The sequence below is a fragment of the Anopheles aquasalis genome, chromosome 3 (genome assembly GCF_943734665.1).
Source record: "Anopheles aquasalis chromosome 3, idAnoAquaMG_Q_19, whole genome shotgun sequence".
NCBI classification, from domain to species: Eukaryota; Metazoa; Arthropoda; class Insecta; order Diptera; family Culicidae; genus Anopheles; species Anopheles aquasalis.
The window spans coordinates 1,857,501-1,865,000 of NC_064878.1; positions in this window are offsets into that span (position 1 = coordinate 1,857,501).

Below are 7,500 nucleotides of genomic sequence, written 5' to 3' on the forward strand. Positions count from 1 at the left end.
AGGGAAAAAAAAGTTCGAGAATCATCTGTCAACACATTTTCGAGCTCATCCGCGGGAAAACATGCTTTTAGATGCGCTACCCACGCCCACGATGCCTCATGGAGGTTCGAATATGGCGGCAAAATTTATTGAACTGCTTGGCAGAACGAACCAACACGTAACACGGCCGCAGGGAAAACTGTGGAGTGAAACTGTGGAAAACTTCTGCTTCATTCCGCGCATTCAATCTCCGAGGGTGGCCTAGGCCTCTCCCCCGAATTGAAGATGACCTGCCGGGCTGGGTTTGAAAATTATTACAATCTCATTTCATTTGCCATGTCGTAAATGCCATCAACATGGACCCTCGGGGGCAAATCTCTTATCTCATGCCGAGTGAGGAAATAACGAGATCTACATACTAGATACTAATGGTATAGAAGAGTATAAAAAGCGGGTAAGTTCATATAAATTCCATGTTTCCACGTAGCCGTTTTATTCTTAAAATCTTCTATACCTTGGAGACCTTTAGATGATTGTGCCAGACACCGTAGCATGCAGCAACATCATGCACAGACAGGATGTTCTTAAGAATAACAATGTCGGTTGATGATCTCCGACTGTTTCGTGTCCGTTTCTAGATTGTGAAAACAATAACGTCTGTGCTATCGGAACTGCAAGTCTCAAAAACTTCCTGTGAAGAGTATCTTCACGCTTTGCGCTTCGTCTAGACGATGAGGCCGGGGTTATAATTACAAAAACATAATTGCAGTCGCTGTGGCAAGATCAAAGTACTGTATATGGTACGTAGACGTCGTCGTACGTACGGAGAATGTGGTATTTTTAATTGCTTCTGGGGGTGGGTTTTCTCAATTCATACGCAGGTTCAACACGCTATACGGTGAATCGAATGCACTTGATTACTTTCCAATCCCGTGATACGGCCATCTATTGCCATCTTTACATTTTCCGAGTTTTTCCTGACTAATCGAGTAAGCCCTGGTAGCGCAGTAGCCGGTTAGTAGCAATCTCCGTTCCATCTAGTCGTCTCGTTTTTACTCGTCTTGGCTCGTCGCTTCCTTTCGTGGTCGGTGCATGGGACAGGTTTTTCCGAGTTTCCCTCCGAGAATCGTGGGAGTAGAGTAGTGTGCGTGTCATCCCGTGCGCGTGTGGAAAGCGGGTGGAAAAGAGCAGGCGCACGCGACTCGCAACGTTTAAGCGGCCAAGACGTCCAGCGTTGATCGCGCATATCCAATGCGCATAGAGCGAGAGAGACCACGCACACTCGCACAGCCATCACTGATGGACGTGAAATCCCGCAGTGGTAACGCAGTGGCAAAGGAGGCGTTGGAGAAATTTAGTTCGATCGGAAAATCGGAAGGAACCTTTACCTCGCGTATCCACTGCTACCGTCAGTTTGTTGGAAAACGCCAAACCGTACGCTTTGTTGGCTGCCCGAACACTGGAATCCGAATGCAGAATTTTCCAATGCAAATTCGCGCGAGATCATAACGGGCTGGCGACGCGGCAGTGAAGTGTGCAGAAGTTACTCGAAATGGAATCGAATGTGGACGTGGACATGCGAAGAAAACTTTAACAGGATGAATTGTGTGCTACATAAGGAAAGTGTACGAAAAACCATTGGAGAAGCGTGAGATCGGCAGACGATTGCGGTGGAACGAATTCTTATCTGGTACACAGGAAAACGGAGGAAAATCTGTGTTAATTTTTGCAAAACTGAGGATGAACAGTGTAATAAAATGAAGTCCATTGGCGGAGCGTTCGGAGCGAAAACCGAATCCATCACCAATTAACAGTGACGGTTGCCACGGTGACTGATTCAATGAGTGCTCAAAGTGTAGCAGAAAAAAAAACCTGGTAAGTCTTGTGTATTTTACCTGATTTAGTAATATTCGCTCTCAAATCAATGGCCACCGCGTCTAGAATGGTCTGAACCAATAGCAACGCAGCGACTGCCTTGAATTTCAATATGGGGTGAATCTGGCATCAGACACTTGAGGTATCGGAGGCCCATGGCCGGGGTGGGTGTTTGAATTGGCAATATATCGGCGATCGTGCCGTGCGCGTTCCAAGGAGACGATCATCGAAAAGAGATTGAGATGCTGTTATTTCTGGCCTATTGGCCGGTGTTTTCGAATGGAGCAATCCGTTGTTTGGTAATGTACGATCCGGGAAGCTCTCAACCAGCATTTCCAGCAGCCAACCGCCCCATCCGCCAGTCGCTCGCGCCTGCCACCGGAACGTGAGTGAGTGAGTGGCTGGCGATTGAATTTCATTTCACGCCCGACAACCGGGGTCGAATGTAAACATTCGAAACTAGTCGAAAGGCAATTCCGAATGTCGATAGAACCCGGGGGCACCATCACTTCGGCAAAGGATTGGAAAATATCATTTAACTATTTACAAAGCCATTAATGCCAGAAGCAGCAGCACCAGCAGAAGCACCAGCAACGGCCAGCTCAGCAACAGCATCAATAGATTACCTCATGTGCCGGCTGGTGGAACAAAAGCAATGGAACGCAAAGGTAGGAAGGAGTCTTGCTGTGGCCATGCGTGCATGCCGTGCGCCGTTTCCTGTATCTGCGTTTGCCAGCGACGATCACGAAGCGGACCTTCGTGGAACTGTTTCGTCTTGCAAAAGAGACCAGAGTGTTTACACACTCGTTCCATCGCACCATCGCGCCTCGGCCAGGGCCATATGGCCAGTGGTAAAGAAAATATTTTTCTTTCTTTGTTGCTCGCGGCACGGGGCGGGCTTTAAGAACGTGATGATCCCATATTTCATGGGGTAGAAGAGGGGCGCAAATCCGACGCCCCGTCAGATGCACGCACCGGACAGCACCAAGAAGGTGAACGGTGAATGATAAGGCAAAAAAAAGGAGGCGAAGACCAAAGGTGTCTTTTTCGGGTGGCGCTTCTGGCGAGGATTTAGTTCAGTCCTTGCGTGGCCCAGCGGAAGCTTTCACGGACCAGCTCGTCGTTAGCTTAATTAAAAGAAAAATGAAACAGCCCATTACCGTATCATCAATTCCGATGTTGGGCTAATCGCTTGTTCAAAGAAACCGACGGCAAAGTTAGAGACAGAGAAAGAAAGAGAGAGAGAGCCGGAAAGAGTGCGAAAGAGAAAAGGAGCGGCACTTTGCAGAGACGTCAAATTTCTGGGAAAATGGTTATGTACCCTGGGCCGGCTTATGTTTGCACGTGCACTTGAAACGAAGTAATTCATTAGCGCTTTACGCCACATTGAGTGAATGTTGGAACCATCGTTCTCGTCCTCTCGTCCTCACATTACGTTGAGCACGGGCCGGCGTGGTTCTACTTTTTGTTCACACTATTTATGACGGTTGTGCATCATTTCACTCGATACGGGGTGTGAAAACCGCACCGAAGGCACGTTGTAATGTGGCGCAAATTGTTTCTACATTCCAGCACACATGCAAGCCGTAAATCAAATTTGACCTGCCCAGAGTGTCTACTTTGCCACTAAACTGTGCTAATGCTGCTGCTGTTGCTGCTAGCGATGGCAGAGTGAGTGGTGACGGAGTGGTGGAATGTTTGAAAAACTTGGCGCAAAAGTTGCCCAGCACAAGTAAAAGCTCCTTCGAAGCAAACACTTGATTTCCGCTTTTCACAAAACAAGCAAACTCATGGCCCTAGCGTGGCATATACAAAACACAAAATTTGAAGGGTCAAACTTTAGTCCTTGGGCTTCGGGAGGGGTTGCAGGGCGGTTTTGCCACTCAATTAGCTCTCGAGTTTTGTGTTCCGGCACTCACTCACTCGTTCGGGCGTGGAAATTGACATTGACGAAACGTTAATTACATCACCCGGGGGCCTTACTTTTCATTTGCAACATACTTTAGCACGAAGCACTATCTTTAGCGGCATTTAGTACTCCAGCATCGAGATCTGCTGCTGAACGGGCTGCCATGACGAAGCCACACAGAGCACAGAGCACGGTGACAACTTTTGACATCGTTGTAAGGGACACGTAGTGCCGGTGCCCCGCTCTGTCGAGTACTGAAAGTAATCAACAAGTTAACTTTTTCTTTTTCGTGTACCCATCACTAGCGTGGAAGAAGTGTGTCTCTCGGGAGCACTGTGCAGGACATGCACCCTTTTTTTCTCTCTCTATCCTCGGTGGCAGGTGGTTTGGCACGAGGGAAGATGTAGTACATGTAGGTGTCACGCCCAGCCCTAGCTACTCGTCGTGCAAAAGTCGTGAAACGTCTTGTTGTGGCTTGGGAAGCGCATTACAGTAGCAACAGCCGCCACTAAAGACAAAGTAGAAACGATCGAGCCGACCGAGTAGGAAGCACATAATCCGCGCAACAGCTGAAGAATATACGAGCGCGCGCGTGTAAAAGAGGCAATGCACTCGGTGGAAGGATCGGATCGGATCAACTCCAGTGTTATATTAGGAGGTCACGGAATGTTTCCGCTGAGCGCGGGCTTTTATTTGTGTTTGCTCGCTCAAGCATCACACTTTCCACAAATGCCTACGCATAATGCAGAAATACATTGCTTTCGGTCGGTAGGCCAGTAGTCGACTGGTTGGCGCCACACTCGCTCGCTCGGAACGTGGCGGGCAATTTAGAGCACGGCAAAAGGCGGCCGACCACGGTTTTAAATCAAATTAAATTGTCAGCTGCTCGGTGCGGGTGCCACAGCTTGGTTTTGCATTTTTCGCACATCCCCTTGACTGCCGAGAGAGAGAGAGAGAGAGAGAGAGAAGGAGGGGTCAACGATTTGTGTGGTGGTCCGGAACTGCTTCTGCTACATCCGTCATTGCATCCGTACGTACATGGAGATTCTGCAGATGTAAATGCAATTCACTTAGCCAAATGAGATGAGCATGCACATCACCACGCATGCTGCATGCTCAAATTAAGAAACGCACGCAACGTCGTTCGCCTGTTCACGACCGTTGGCACGCGGACAACCGCGCGAAAGGCATCTCGCGGACGGGCGCCTCCATCGACTGGCGCCTCCATCGGCAATACTCGCCCCGGCACTGCTTCTGCATGAGATTCGTTACGCGCTCCTTGAAAACGAAGGAATGAATGAATTTTTGGGAACAGAATTGGATGGCACGTTAATGGTGTATATTCCTTGTCCTCGGAGGGCATGAGCACGAGAGAGAAAAAGAGAGAAAGAGAGAGTGGCCCTCACTCAGTGGCAGTGTTTAGCTGTTGCTGCCATTCTTCGCGTGCTACAACAGGGAGTTGGGATGATGCCAAAAATGTCGCTTGACATGAATGTGGGTTGCGGTGGTTTTACTACTGTGTTGTTTCACGTGCAATGAATGACAGTGGGTTTTTCGTTGCTTTCTCTTCACTCGCCTAGCCTCGCCACGGCTTGCGTATTGTTCCATCAGGCCAAATTAATCTCGATCATGTGCTGCCTGCGCAGAGCCACTGGTGGGTGGTGGGATGTCTGAACTGTCTCATAACTCGTTCGCCGCATTCGCCGCACTCGCTTTCGTGACAACTTCTGACAAGGCATTATCAAAGATCCCAAAAGAGGTCCGCCAGTCCTTCGCCGAAAGAGATTTAAGAACTTTTCTTTCTGACACTGACTGCTTACTTAGTCGAATGAAAATTGTTTTTCCTTGGCCCCAACTTGGCTTCCAGTTGTTTTAAGATGTCCTACAAATGAAACAATCGCACAATATTATCGCACTTAAAGTGCCACGAACAAGGATCAAGCTCCAGCGTTTGGCCACATTGGATCAATATCTCCTTGCTGGCCGGTCCTGCGCTGCTGCTGCGATCCTGTGTCGCCATTTATCGTTGCTAGGCAATTTCCTCTGGACAGTGCCGGAAGTTTTTACGACAGCTGTCAAACAACAGCGCACTCGCAGCCTCAGCCTCGGTGGACCAGTGCCCGGGCCTCTGATGGCCCAGTCAGAGACATGTGACAAGACGAGGGTGATGAAAATTCCCTAATCTTCACTCAATTATCGTTCGTCGAACGTCTTCGTCCAGCTCGAACCACTGCTGATCCAGTTCAGTGTGACTTTGCTGGGTGCTTTATCTCTCCTCCCCCCCCCCTCAATGTCTAATAATAAACTTGAATTATGATGAATCATATTGAATCTGCTCACCCATTTGCAGCAGTTCCGGCTCGGCACATCAAATGTGAGATGTATACATTCATCCGGACAAGTACCGGAAGTGCGAATACGAGTACGAAGGGCAAACAAATCGAAACAATGACCTGGTTGGCTTTTGCACGCCCACAAACACTCGCCTTTCACGTCTCATCGGCGATATTGGTTGGCGTAGAGCACGAAGCTTGGCACCTCGGACATAAGGATGGACACATTATGATTTCATAGCCCTGGTCCGAACGCGCGGAACACCATGGTAACTCCGCTGACAACGGACGCTCCGGAGTCCAAGTTGTTTACTCTAGTGGATGGCTACTGATGGAAATATTTTTCCACGAAAAAACATGCACCACTGAGGGCCCCGTGGTAGAGAACACTCTGAGTCATCCTCTGACACGGTGGCAACCTGTCTCTGGCTCATAAATGAAAATAAAAGCAACCACCATAAAGGGGGAGCATCTACAGAAGGAGAGCACACAAAAAAAGCAACGTTTTGGCGTATTTTTACCCTGGAAAAACGTTCCATATTCTGCTGCACTTTAAGCTATAGCGTAGCGGATGGTCGACGGTTTTTGGGCAATAAATTTTCACTAAGTGCAAGGCTTTCGGCCAAAAGGATGTAATTTGTGAAGAAGCTTTGTTTTAACGAGCGAGGGCCCACCTGGCCGGGCTCAGTCGAGCAGCGAGTGCGGTTTTTGCGGATGATTTCTCTTGGATGCGTTGGAAGGAGCTTTATTGAATATTAGATTCTCCGTCGCGTGAAGCACATAAAGCGAATGGTACAAAGTATCGATGCTTGTACACGCGTCGCTAGCTGATCCAATTAAATGGTGACCAGCCGTTGTCTATCTGTCTATCCCGCATGGCGCAGCAGGAGGCCATAAGTACTCGGCAAAGCATCCCGAGCTTTTGTCCAGACACGGAAGCCCTAGTTGAGAAATGTTATTAAATACGGTAAGCGAAGGATGATGCTGCTGCTGCTGCAGTGTTGCAGTCAAAAGCAAGGAAGCAGTTGTCTTGCAACGAATGCAGCGACGCTACTGGAGCGAACCGATTGGATACCACAGAATGCCCCGTTCCACTCGGTATAAGCTTCTTGTCAATTGAAAAATTACGAAATAGATTGTGCAAAGCGGGCGCAAGTCAATCTGAAGAGTAAATTGAACGGAAAAGACCTCAGCACCGGGCACTCACTCCGGGAGGGAGGGAGGGCACTTCAACAAACACTTCAAAACGAGAGTTTGCAAGTCCCTGCTGGCTGCTGACTGGTTGGCACGACTGTCCGGGATGCTGCTCCTAGTGCATTTGCAATCCAAGTTGTCCAAGCAACCATCGTAAAGCCACGTGACAGATGCACTCAAAGATGGTGCGCTGCTTGTTGGTTCAGTCAG